The 14213-nt window shown below is 39.3% G+C and overlaps 1 protein-coding gene across 1 annotated transcript in view; it reads left to right on the plus strand.

Moving 5' to 3' along the window:
* Positions 1–1412: 1412 nt before the first annotated feature.
* The window catches only part of Ptpn20 (protein tyrosine phosphatase non-receptor type 20), a 123135-nt gene continuing 110334 nt past the window's right edge, over positions 1413–14213 (plus strand). Inside the window, exon 1 of the mRNA XM_060390886.1 lies at positions 1413–1484. The gene's annotated coding sequence lies outside the window, so the exon portion shown is untranslated. The remainder of the gene's footprint in view (positions 1485–14213) is intronic.

Raw genomic sequence — 14213 nt, forward strand, 5'->3', positions numbered from 1 at the left:
ACAGAATGTAAGAGTAGTGATGGCGGTAGCTTTCTTACAATAATTTAGTACGGTTTTTCTGCTTTATTATGAATACTGTCAACTGTGTCTTACTATGTTTCATTTACAAAGTAAGCTTCTTATCACTTATGTATATGTAGACAGAAGGGTTTATACAGGTCTGGTGCCATCTGTGTTTTCAGGCATCTATGGTGGCTCTTGGAAAGTATTCCATGGATGGAGTCTGCTGTGCTCAGCCTTAGGCATTTTCTTATAGCACCAAAAATAATACGATCTAAGGATCTATTAAGATCTAAGGAATGGCTAAGATCTGAGGAATGGCAGGCCAAGGACTGATACATACATTTGTCTGCCAGGTTGAAAGGGGATGTGGATGGATGGACCCAGACAGGCAGAGCTGAGGCTGTACTGGGAGACTAAATAGTGAGACAAGGGCTGCACTGGGGAGCAAGGGGTTGGGAGTGTGGTAGGAAGCCCTATGATATTAAATTCTGGGTCAGTGAAAACAGGAACCTTGGTAATCAGGTTTTTGGCATCTGTTTCGGGCTCATGTCTGGTCCGTGATCCAGCCCTCCTTTCAGCAGTACCTCAGGGAGACAGCACTGGGTTCATTGTTTAGAGAGGAGCAGAAAGGGAAGATAGGGCTGTGAGTACACATGTCCCTGGCCAGGCTCTGGGGCTGAACACTTCTGTCTCTTGTCTCAAGCAACACCCACAATTTGGTCTCCGTTTAAACACTGATACAGACATTGGAAAGCTTCTTAGGTGATTTGTTCTCTGGAAGCAAAGCAATGACTCTGCTTATGGTCAGGCCTGAAAGATCCTTCATGATGCCGACAGGCAGTGAAACACAGGGTTTAGAAAGGCCACCAGTGAAGAGAGGATATCGTCCATCCCTGATGGAACAGAAAACTCACTGCTCTGGCAACTCAAACATGTGGCCTTCTTCTTGGACAAACGTGAAAAGTTGGGACCAAGTGAAGCATACGCCGTTTCTGGTCATAATTTCAAGGGAACTGGACCAAAATGGAAGCGGTGTACTCATCAAGACACACTCTCTTCACACTTTCAGGCAGTGTCTACGGCTTGAGTTCCTTTACTCTGACCACTCTAGCTGAAACCATCTCAACTGGTCAATTGACTACCTGTTCTGGGGCCGACTAAAGGCTCACTGTGTACTAACCTCACCCCCTTGGGACTCGGTAGGCGGCTTAGAGAACGCTCCCACGGCAGTTGGCTTTGAGAGCTTCACCCAAGAGAGAAAAAGCACCCGCTGCAGGGAGGGAACACAACTGCTGGACCCACCGTGGGCGCTGAAGTTCCGCGGACGACCAGCAGGGGGAAGCACTGCCCGCTCCGACTGGGCTCACACGGGCCCGGGGTGAGAGCGCAGTGCGCAGGCTCGCGGGAGTCTCAGGGCTACCTGGAGACTGTGGCGCGAACCTCCCGGTGAGGCGGTTGGGGCCGCGGGCCGACAGGCCCAGGTGAGGAGAGGTGGGCCAGGTCAGGGTGTGCTGAGGCGTGAGGGGGCGTCCTTCCTCTGCCTGTCAGGGAGGAGAAGGTGCGAGGCGGCCTCGAGCACGGCGCCCCCGTGGCCTGGGAAGTGAGCCTGACCCTGTGGGCGGGAGGGCCGGACTCTGCCCAGCCTCAGGGTGATGGGCGTCAGGTGTGGGCCCTCAGCCCTGGCCGTGAGGTAGAGGAAGGTTTGGAAGCCCTGCTGAGGAGTCTGCTTCTGATAGGATTGGCACCCGGAGGTTTGGAGACCAAGGGCACCATGGAAGAGCCACTGAGGGGTCGGGTGTCTGGAGAAAATGCCAATTAACCAGTTACTGCTTGGGAAAGGCTCCTGTGTCTCCCAGCACCGTTTTAGAAGCTGGGTGTGGAGGCAAGGCCCCCTGCCTTCATATTCCAAGGAAACCTGGGTGAGAGGAGAAGCGGTTTCCATTTGGAAGTTGTTTTCGATGTTCACTTTGAGATATCTTTTTGCACAAGCATACGCAGAACATACCTGAGAAGAATTTAATAGTGAACTCTGTATCCACTGTGTTATTTTTTTTTTTTTTTTATGTTATAGTCATCTGTCCCAATCCATCTGTCAGTCACCAAGTAGATTTATTTTTGTTGTGACAAAACATAATATAAATCACGTAGTGGATTTTAAAATTGAGATCAAATTTAATTTGAAGGCCAGTGTCAATTTGGTTCTGAAGGAGGGTGTTAGAGCTAGGTTTAGCAGTTGTATTCATTACCTTATTATGGATGAAACTGAGAGTTCCAGAAAGAGGGGCCACCAAGTAAGGAGAGGAAAACTGGTGGTGACAACGTTGGTTCAGCCAGCCTGCCCTAGCCTGACTCAGAACAACCCCAAGCTAAGAACCAAGGCCAAATGGAAACAGAATTCAAATGTTTTTGGCAGCTAGAAAAAAATTTAATCGTATTAATAAACACAGCTTTAGTGTATAAGAAAGAGGGGCCTTTTGGCCAAATTGACTTTTTTAAATAGAGGAAACTAGAATTTGTCCATATGTTAATGTAATTGAGATCATAGGAAGGGACGATGATACAGATAAAAAGAGGAACTTTGCCTGAGGGAGTCCTTGAAAGTCTGAGAGGAGAGTTGCAACAGACGGCATTCTACTCATTCTCAAACCAGCTAGCAGGTAGAAGAGAAACCGTGACACCTGTAGACCAGGTTAGTAACAGAGGAAGATCTCTGTGTCCGCTGTGAGGGCTGTGAGGGACAGGAAAAGCGTTGCTGGAGGAGAACTCTAACTCAGTCCTTCCTGGAGAATGGGAAAGGAAACAGAAAATATGAACTGCTACAGTGTTAAGTGCTTGTTTGTGGTCATGAGTTTGTGAGGTCAGCTGGTAGTGGTTTTAGGATTTTTTTTTTTTTTTCTGTGCATGTAAAGCCTTGGGAAGGCTTTACGAAGATTAAATGAAATAGATTCACAAAAAGCATCGAATCCATTGCCAGGCACATTATGATATAATCTCTGTTTGAGTTCTGTTTTTACAAATGTGCCTAAGAGGGGTGACATTAACCACAGGACAGGAACTTCTCCTTTGGCACATTCTTCAGTCTAACCTGATTCCACTGAAGCTTATGGCTGCCTTTAGGCATCTGGTCCCAGTGTGGTTGTATTTATGTAGTTTTGGACAGACATGGTAGCTATGAGATTGTATTTATGTAGCTTTGTAATTCAGGCCGCTTGATTGCCCTGGGTGGGTTGGGAGTTCATCCCAGTGACAATTACCAAGTTTTTGTGAAAAATTTTATTGCTGTATTTCATATTGGGTCTAATTTTCTCACAGTTATAAAATGTACAGCTCTATTATCACCAGCCCCCCCCCCCACCAAAATGGTTAAATAGACTATTATTCCTCCCTGACCACTTGGGCTGTATTAAGATGCAAATATAATAGTGGCTCATATTGACTGAGCTCCAGTTTCTTCTTTTGTTATAGGCTTTATTTGTATTTTTTCCCAACTGCTTGGCCATAATTATTCCACAACATCAGTGGAATACTTAAAAATATTTGACCCCAAAGTCAGCTCAGCAGTGTTATGTGACTGTGGGCAGATTCTTCAACTACTGTCTTTCTTTCTTTTTTTAAAAAATCATGATATGGGAATAATAATTGTAGTTGCATGATAGGGTCATTGTAAGGATCAAAGGAGTTAATGTGATGATGTCATAGAAGTGTTTTTACTGATTGATTGGTTCTATTAAAATCATCTCACCACTGAGTTTAGTTAGAGTTCAGGCACTGTATTATTTCTTCTCTCTGGAGCTTGCTTACTTTGTTCTGGTTGTCTGCATGAGCAAAGTAAATGGATATGAGTTTGCTTATAGGTTCAAAAATAGCTTAAATTTCATCTGTATTTATGTACTTCATTTAGTGTGGGCATTGCCTGCCACAAAGGGCATGGGGAATGAGTGCATTCTTTCTTTTTTTTTTTTTTTTTTTTGTCCTAAACTGGCAGACCACTAAAAATATTTGGTGAGATCAGTGATCTACCTGGCCAGTGCTGGGTTCAGTGTTTGGTAAATATGTAGCAAATGTAGGCTGTTTAGCTGTACATAAAGGACCCAGAAACAAATCTATAATAAGTTTACTGTGATGGGCTATGTCTGTTACTGACTGAAAGCAACTGGACAGGCTTGGCATTTGGGAACAGTGGAAATTTCAAATGATAAATGCATGCTGCAAAGTCGTGACCCAGTAACTCTGCAGTGAGAGCTGTGTGAACATTTGCAGATCCATGTGCTCATTTTCACAGGTTCAGAGTCAGGAAGTCATAGTAAGGTTCTGGAATCCATCAATTCTTAAAGAATTCTGAGAGCGACTTAGATATGCATTTCATTTGGGATCTCATCAGTGCAAGCCAGTGCTTTTCAGCTCTGACCACTTTTCATAATCACTTTTCAATTGGCTTTTTAAAAACTACCAATGTTCTGGTGCCATCCTCAGGGAACCAGATTCAATTGGCTTGAATGTCTTGGATAGGGTCTGGACATTGGTGCTCTTAAAATGTTCTCTGGTGATTTTCCACTGCTACTACGAGGTTTGAAGATTGATCAACTACCATAATCAGCCAGATTTTCTACCTTTAAAGGAATTTAAAAATAGGCAAATCTTCAAGTGGCATGGTATTAGGAAAGTGAAAAACTAGGGTTTCAGAACTCAATACAGATACTCAGTCTCATGATCAAATAACTGAAAGTGGGAAGAATTGGTATTAAATTAGCATTTCTCACACTTAGCAATGAAGATTTGATCAGGCTTATCCTGGGTAAGAGAATTACCATCTATCAGGAGCTTCATGTATAATCTCAGTCTTACAGCAACTCTGGGAGATTGCATATTTTTTTCCTATAATTTAGGTGGCAGTTCTGAGGCAGACGGAGGGTTAAGTAACTTGCATATATTTTTATGTCTAGGTATAGACAGTTACTAAGCCTAGACTCATTTCTTCAGTTCTTCTCAAATTGGGGCTCACCCTGAAATAACCTGAGAAAACTTTAAAAACAGCCAGTGTTTTTAAACCACGGATCTCATTCTCAAAGATGCTGGTTTTGTTATTCTGGAGTGGCCAGGCACTGAGATTTTGCAAAACTCTTCCACTAATTCTAGTGCACATATGAGATGATATCAGGATATGCACCTCTAAGGAAGCTTTCGTTTATTATTATTGTGGGGAGTTATGTGTGCACATGTTATGGCACATGCATGGATACAGAGGACAACTCTGAGGAGTCTGTGGCCTCTTCCACTCAGGTTGCCAGACTTGATAGACATGCATCTTCACCCACTGAACCGTCTTGCTAGTCTAGTAGGTGCTTTTGCAATGGTTTAGTTTCCATTTACACTGGCTTATTGTCCCCTAGGTTGTGTTTCTTTGTTTTCGTTTTAGACAAAGTCTCATGTAGTCCACAGTAATCTTGAACTCAAGGTCTTCCCATCTCCACCTCTCAAGTGCTGGGATTTACAGTCAGGTCTGTGCCACACTGCTCAGCTTCCCCTAGGTCTTCAGAAATATTTCTGACATTATTGGTATTCTTTTATTTGTCGGTTTCTTTACTGATTTCTGCCCTCTGTTCCATTCCTTTGCTTGCTCTGGGCTTTATTTCTTTTTAAAATTTCTTAAGTCAGAACATGGATCATCAACTTGATTATTACTTATAATATACACATCTATATAATATAATATAACTTATTATTACTTATAATATACACATCTAGTACTGTGGATTCAGAAGAACCTCCTCAGGTGTGTGCCTAAAGTTTTATCCTTTTTTATTGATGTTTTTATTTTTTCTCATTACATCCTAAGATGTAGCACCCTCCCTTCTCTCCTCCTAGTTCCACCACTCCACTCTTTTCCCATTTCTCCCTACCCTTTTTCAGAAACGGGGAGACAGACCCCCTCTCCCTATACCAACCCACCCGAGTGCATCAAGTCACATCAGGACTAAGCTCATCCTCTTCCATGAGGACAGACAAGACAGCAATGGAGAAGTGATCCAAAAGCAGGCCACAGAGTCCATGTCAGAGACAGCTCTACCTCTGCTTGCTAGGGGACCCACATGAAGATCAAGGCTGCCTATCAGTTACATATGAGTCAGGGGTTTAGGTCCAGTCCATGCATGCTCTTTGATTGGTGGTTCAGTCTCTGTGAGCCCCCATGGGCCTAGGCTATTTGAATCTATTGCTGTTGTTGTGGAGTTCTTATCCTTCTGTCCTTCCCCCTACTCTTCCACAAGATTCCTGGAGTTCAGCTTATTGTTTGGCTGTGGGTCTCAGCATCTGTTTTGATCCACTGCTGGATGGAGCCTCTGAGAGGACATTATGCAAGGCTCCTGCTTCAGGCATAGCAGAGTATCATTAATAGTGGAGGAGGGTGGCTGTCTTCCATGGGGTGGTCTCAGGTTGGGCCAGCCATTGGTTGCCATTCCCTCAATCTCTCCTCCATCTTTATTCCTGCACACCTTGAAAGCAGGGTAAATTTTGGGTCACAGGTTTTGTGGGTGGGTTGGTGACCCCCTCCCTCCACTGGAAGTCCTACATGGCTAGGAGGTAGCCACTTCAACCTCCATGTCTCCCACTGCTAAGAGTCCAAACTAGAGTTACCTCACTCAGGATGATCTTTTCCAGATCTATCCATTTGCCTGCAAATTTCATGATTTCCTTGTTTTTAATAGGTGAGTAGTATTTCATTGTATAAATGCATGACATTTTCTTTATCCTTTCTTTGTTTGAGAGACATCTGGGTTGTTTCCAGTTTCTGGCTATTATGAATAAAGCTGCTATGAATATAGTTGAGCAAATGTCCTTGTATGGTAGAGCATCTTTTGGGTATATGCCCAACAGTGGTATAGCTGGGTCTTGAGGTAGAGCTATTCTCAATTTTCAATCAAGCACCAGATTGATTTTTAAAGTAGTTGTATAAGTTTGCACTCCCACCAGGAATAGAAGAGTGTTCCCCTTTCTCCATATCCTCGACAGCATGTGCTTTCACTTGAGTTTTTTATCTTAGGTATTTTTATGGGTGTGACATTGAATTTCAGAGTCTTTTGATTGCAGTTCCCTGATGACTAAGGATGTTGAACATTTCTTTAAGTGCTTCTTGGCCATTAGAGACTCCTCTTTTGAGAGTTCTTTAGCTCTGTACATCATTTTGAAAATTGGATTATTTGTTGGTATCTAATTTCTTGAGTTCTTTATATATTTTGGATATTAGCTCTCTGTGGAATATAGGGTTGGTGAAGATATTTTCTCAGTCAGTAGGCTGCCATTTTGTCCTTTTGTCTTTTGTCAGTGTCTTTTGCCTTATGGAAGATTTTCAGTTTCATAAGTTTCCATTTATTAATTGTTGATCTTAGAGCATAAGCTGTTGGTGTTCTGTTCAGGAAGTTGTCTTGTGTACCAATGTGTTCAGGGACATTCCCCATTTTTTTTTCTATTAGACTTAGCATATCTGGTTTTATGTTAAGGTCTTTGATCTACTAGGACTTGTGTTTTATGCAAGGTGATAAATTTGGATATATTTGCATTCTCTACAAGCCAATAAAGTTAGACCAGCAACATTTGTTGGAGATGCTTTTTTTTTTATTTTTATTGTATGGTTTTGGCTTCTTTGTCAAAAATCAAGTGTCCTTAGGTGTATAGATTTATTTTGGGGTCCTCAGTTTGATTCCATTGATCAACCTGTCTGTTTAATGCCAATACCATGCAGTTTTTATTATTAGTGCTTTGTAGTACAACTTGAAATCAGGGATGATGAGATCTCCAGAAGTTCTTTTAGGTATCTTAGGTATCAGGGTGACTTTGGCTTAATAAAATGAGTTACACAATGCCTTCTGCTTCTATTTTGTGAAATAGTTTGAGAGTATCTTTTATTGTACATCATTGTTTTAGTTATCCTAGGTTTTTTAATTTTTCCATATGAAGTTGAAAATTGCTCTTTCAAGGTCTGTAAAAAATTGTGTTGGACAGCTGGTCATGGTGGCATACCCCTTTAATCCTAACACTCAGGGAGGCAGAAGCAGGCAGATTTCTGTGAATTTGAGGCAAGACTGGTCTACAAAATGAGTCCAGGACAGCAAGAGATAACCAAAGGAACCCTGTTTCAAAAAATTATTTTGGAATTTTGATGGAAAATGCATTGAATCTGTAGATTGCTTTTGGTAAGATGCCATTTTTACTATGTTAATTCTACTGATCCATGAGCATGGGAGATCCTTTCATCTTCTCATATACTCTTCAATTTTTTTCAGAGATTTGAAGTTTTTGTCATACAGATCTTTCACCTGCTTGGTTAGAGTTATACCAAGATGTTTTATATTATTTGTGCCTGTTGTGAAGGATGTTGTTTCCCAGATTTCTTTCTGAGCCCATTTATTGTTTGTATAAAGAAGGGGTACTGATTTTTTTTTAGTTAATTTTGTATCCAGCCATTTTTTTTTCTGAAGGTTTTTTTTTCTGAAGTTGTAGGAGCTTTCTGGTTAAATTTTTGGGGTTACTCAGGTATACTGTCATATCATCTGTGAATAGAGATACTTTGGCATCTTCCTTTCCAATTTGTATCCCTTTGATCTGCTTTTGTTGTCTTATTGCACTTTTATGACTTGAAAGATATTTTGAAAAAAATTATGTATAAAAGTATTGCCTGAATGTAATGTATGTGTGTCACACATGTGTCTGGTACCCATGGAGGCCAGAGAAGACTTTGCATCCTCTAGAACTTGAGTTACAGAAGGTTATAAGCTGGCATGTGAGAGCTAGGAAGAGAACCCAGGTCTTCTGCAGAATCAGCAAGAACTTTTAACCATTGAGCATCTCTCCAACCCCTTCATGACTTTTGAAATAGTGTTCTTTTGATAAATACTCATCGGAGTGGCTCTGTGTTTTTATTAGATGATGCCTTTATGGAATGTTTTATTTAAATTGGAGTTTGTGCAGTCTGATGATTATATTTACTTTTCTTTTTATCAATGCTTGCATGTGTTATCTTTTTCTTTCTTTTATCACTACCTTGATATTTAAAGTGGGCTTCTTGCAGATTATATAATTAGATTTGACTTTGTCAGTCTTATCAGTTTTCTTGATTTATATGATGAGATCATGAACATTTCATGTAATTATTGATGAGGTTGAATGTTTATCTGAAATCTTGATCATTTTTTTTCTTATTCTTTAACTCTACTATTTTCTTTTTAATTTTGTTTCTGTTTTCTTTCTAATTTCATTTTAAATAGAGATGTTTTAATGAATCCTTTTAATCTTTTCCTGACATTAGCTGCTACATTTCTTCCTTAGCAGTTGTTTTAGACTTACAGTGCATCACAGCTTATTTTTAACATTGTCTCTTTTCACCTAATGTGAATCACACACACACACGATAAGGTCACGTATAATGATTTAACATCAGTATGTTATTGGGGCACCTCACACATACTTTGGGCTGTACTTGTTTTACATTTATTGTATAGATATTATTCCACAGGATAATTTTTTTTTTTTTTTTTTTTTTGCCTTAGACAGTGATCATAAATATTTCTGGTCTCTTTTGTTTAAACATTTTTACTTAATGGGCTTTTTATTTTTATTTCTTTTTAAATTTAAGCAGTTTTTTTTTTAAAAAAAAAGATTTGTTATTTATACAGTATTCTGCCCGCATATATGCCTACATGCCAGAAGAAGGCACCAAATTTCATTATAGATGGTTGTGAGCCACCATGTGGTTGCTGGAAGTTGAACTCAGGACTTTTGGAAGAACAGTCAATGCTCTTAACCTCTGAGCCATCTCTCCAGCCTTTAATAGGCTTTTTAAAAGGAGTCTTAAGTGTATAAAAATCTGAGCAACAATATTGAGTGCTCACATATACCTTCATCCCTATACTCTCTTCTGTCATCATCTTTTATTATGTCGTGTATTTGTTACTCAGTAAATCATTGTACATTATTATCAACGAAAGGATCTACTTGGCTCTGGGGTCTACTCTTTGCATAGCACATTTCTCTAGAATTTGAAAAATACATTGTATTTTCACAATTATAGTATTATTTCTTTAAAAACCCCTGCTGCTCTGTTCTGATTCGTTCTTGTGCTTACTCTTCCAACCGCTTGCCAGTGTCTGGTCCTTCTTAGCTTTGCAAATTTACAGATTCTATAGGGTTTCCTAATTGGAATTACCCAATATTCTTATGCAAATTTGTTTCTTTTCCTTGGTAGCATTCATTAAGAATGCTCCATATCTTATTATGGCTTGATAACTCATTTGTTTGTTATTCAGTGATGGTATTTTTTTTATTGGCATATCACAATGTATTTATTCAAATACTGAAGTATATCTTAGTTGCATCTAGGTTTTGATGATTATGAATAAAATTTTAGCTGCAAATATTGAAAACTCCAGTGAACAGTTGCTGAATCTCATGGTAGATAATACTGTTTAGTTCTGAAAGAATTTTCTAAAACTGTCTATCAGAGTAGCTATACCATATTACCTTCACACCAGCAATGACTTATTCTTGATGTTCTGTATTCTCACTAGTATTTGATATTTTTAATTAGTTACTATAACAGATAAGTATGGGTATTTGGTTTTGATTAATAATTCTCTAATCATGTAGAAAGTGGATTTTTATATATTACTTATCTATTTATTTCTTTGGTGACTTACCGGTTTAGATTTTTCATTGATTTTAAATTAGTTTGTTTTTTTTCTGAATGTAAAGAGATCTTTGTAAATCTTGGCTTATAATAATCATCGATCTGTTTTATACATATTTTCTTCAGTCTTTTTATCTCTTTATTGTCAACAGTGTCTTTGCAAAAATAGGTTTTAACTTTTTTTTGATAAAGTAGAAAACTTATTGCCGGGTGTGGTGGCACATATCTATAACCTTAGCACTAGGGAGAGTGGGAAAGAAGGATCACCACTGTTTAATGCCAGTCTGATTTGCATATGGATTTCCAGGAAACTAAAGTGTATGTAGTGAGACTACTGTCTCAAAAACCAACCAACCAGGCAAACAAACAAACATGTAACAACAACTAAAATAACAAAAAGTTAATTGCAAAACTGCAGGTTAATTAGATTTTATCCTTGTGCTTTAATTTGAATTTTGACTTCCTGAAAGATACTTTAAAATTCTAAATCTGGCACTTGATACTATGACCTTATTTGGAAATAGGACCTTTGCAGAAGTGAATAAATGGAACTAGTGCGCCAACCAATAACTTGTGTTCTTGTAGGAAAAGAAAAAGTTGAATATAGGCACACAGGGAGAATTTGATAAGGCAGAAATTGGAGTGCTGAACCTAAAAGCCAAGGATTAACATAGGTTGCTGGTGAATGATAGGTTTTAGAAGAAGAAAGGAACACTCCTTCCTCAAACTTTCTGAAGGAGGGAATGGCTTTGCTGACACTTGAGCTTTTGTTTCAAGAACTGTGAAATAATACTTTAAAATTTTTTTAAAAAGGCCATCCAGTTTGTTTTGGAAGCCCCCAAAATCTAATACATATCTTGGGACAGGTTTTGGAATTGGGTAACATGGGTAGACACAGGAAGTGTTGAGGCATATGACATAAAAGCTCTAGACAAGCTTAATAAGACTGGGGTAGCACGTGATTCTGGAATAGGCCCCCACGAGAAGGGAATTGTGCGAAACACATTTGTTTTAGACAATACATGTATCATCATGAACAGAATTTTATTTGAAACATGGACTTCAAAGATGAGATCTGAAAGGAGTGCTGACTACAATAACTGACACCGAAGAAAGGTTAGTATGTTGTTAAGAGTGTCAGAAACCCTTGATCGCCTTTAATTGTCTTGTTTTTTTAGCCAGGATTCCAAGTACTGTATTGAAGAGATATAGAAAGAGTAGGAAGCCTTAACTTGTCCCTGATTTCAGTGGAATTGATTTAAGTTTTTTTCTGTTTGATTTTTTTTTTTTTGTTTAACTTTGGCTATACACTTGCTGTATCTTGCCTTTACTATATTTAGGTATGTGCCTTTTATCCCTGATTTCTCTAAGATTTTAAACATGAATGTGTGTTGTATTTTGTCAAATGCTTTTTCAGCATCTAAGGAGATGATCATGTGCTTTTTTATTTTTTTCATTTTGTTTATATGGTGTACAATGATGGATTTCTATATATTGAACCATCCTTGCATGCCTGGGAGGAAGCCTAGTTGGTCATGTGAATGATTTTTTTTAAAATTCTTTATCAATTACACTTTATTCACTTTGTATTCCCGCTATGGTTCCCTCTCCCCTCCCGTCCCAATCCCTCCCTTCCTCCCCCCTCTGCACAAATGCCTCTCCCCAAGTCCACTGATTGGGAAGGTCTTCTTTTCCTTCCTTCTGATCCTAGTCAATTAGGTTTTATCAGGAGTGGTTGCATTGTCTTCTTCTGTGGCCTGGTAATGCTGCTCCCCCCTCAGGGGGAGGTAATTAAAGAGCAGGCCAATCAGTTCATGTCAGAGACAGTCCCTGTTTCTATTACTATGGAACCCACTTGGATACTGAACTTCCATAGGCTACATCTGTGCAGGGGTCTTAGGTTATCTCCATGCATGGTCCTTGGTTGGAGTATCAGTCTCAGGAAAAACCCCTGTGCTCAGATTTTTTGGTTCTGTTGCTCTCCTTGTGGAGTTCTTATCCTCTCCAGATCTTACTGTTTCCCACTTCTTTCATAGGATTTCCTGCACTCTGCCCAAAGGTTGGCCATAAGTCTTAGCATCTGCTTTGATAGTCTGCAGGGCAGAGCCTTTCAGAGGTCCTCTGTGTCAGGCTCCTGACTTGTTGCCTCTCATATACCCAAAAGAGGCGCAAGTACACAATAAGGACATTTGCTCAACCATATTTGTAGCAGCTTTATTTGTATTAGCCAGAAGCTGGAAACAGCCCAGATCTCCCTCAGTGGAGGAATGGATACAGAAATTTTGGTACATCTACACAATGGAATATTATTCAGTAATAAAAAACAAGAAAATCATGAAATTTGCAGATAAATGGTGAGATCTGGAAAAGATCATCCTGAGTGAGCTATCCCAGAAGCAGAAAGATGCACACGGTATATACTCACTCATATAGACATATAATATAGGATAAACCTACTAAAATCTGTACACCTAAAGAAACTAATAAAGAGGGAGGACTCTTGCTAAAATGCTCAATCCCTATCCAGAATGATTTTTTGATGTGTTCTCAGATTTGGTTTGCAATTATTTTATTGAGTATTTGTGTGTGTGTGTGTGTGTGTGTGTGTGTCAATATTCATAAAAGAAATTAGTCTGAAATTCTCTTTCTTTGTTGGGTCTTTGTGTAGTTTAGGTATCAACGTGACTGTGGCCTCATAGAATGAGTTTGCTAATGTTCCTTCTGTTTCTATTTTGTGAAATAGTTTGAAGAGTATTGGTATTAGTTCTTCTTTGAAGGTCTGGTAGAATTCTGCACTGAAACCATCTGGCCCAGGGCTTCTTTTGGTTGGGAGACTTTTGATAACTGCTTCTATTTCCTTATGGGATATAGGACTATTTAATTTGCTTATATGATCTTGATTCAGCTTTGGTAAATGGACTTTATGAAGAAAATTTTCCATTTCATTTAGATTTTTAAATTTTGTGGTGTATAGAGTTTTGAAGTAAGACCAAATGATTCTTTGGATTTCTTCAGTGATTGTTGCTATGCCCCCTTTTAATGTCTGATTTTGTTGATTTGGATAGTGTCTCTGCCTTTTAGTTAGTTTGGCTAAGGGTTTGTCTATCTTGTTTATTTTCTCAAAGAATCAGCTCTTGGTTTCATTGATTCTTTGAATTGTTCTCTTTGTTTCTAATGTATTGATTTTAACCCTGAGTTTGATTATTTCCAGCCATCTACTCCTCTTGGTCATGTTCGCTTCCCTCCCCCCTAGGGTTTTCAGGTGTGCTGTTAAGTTGCTTGAATGAGACGTCTCCAATATCTTTATGAAGGCACTTAATGTTAAGATCTTTCCTCCTAGCACTGCTTTCATTGTGTCCCATTAATTTGGGTATGTTGTGCCTACATTTTCATTAAATTTTAGGATTCTTCCTGTATTTATTCCCTGATCCAGCTGTCATTGATTAGAGAGTGGTTCCGTTTCTAAGCGTGTGTTGGCCTTGTTGGCCTATTTCTGTTGTTGTTGAGGTTCAGCTGTAGTTGATGGTGGTCT

Source organism: Meriones unguiculatus, chromosome 9 (assembly GCF_030254825.1).
Source record: "Meriones unguiculatus strain TT.TT164.6M chromosome 9, Bangor_MerUng_6.1, whole genome shotgun sequence".
Lineage (NCBI taxonomy): Eukaryota > Metazoa > Chordata > Mammalia > Rodentia > Muridae > Meriones > Meriones unguiculatus.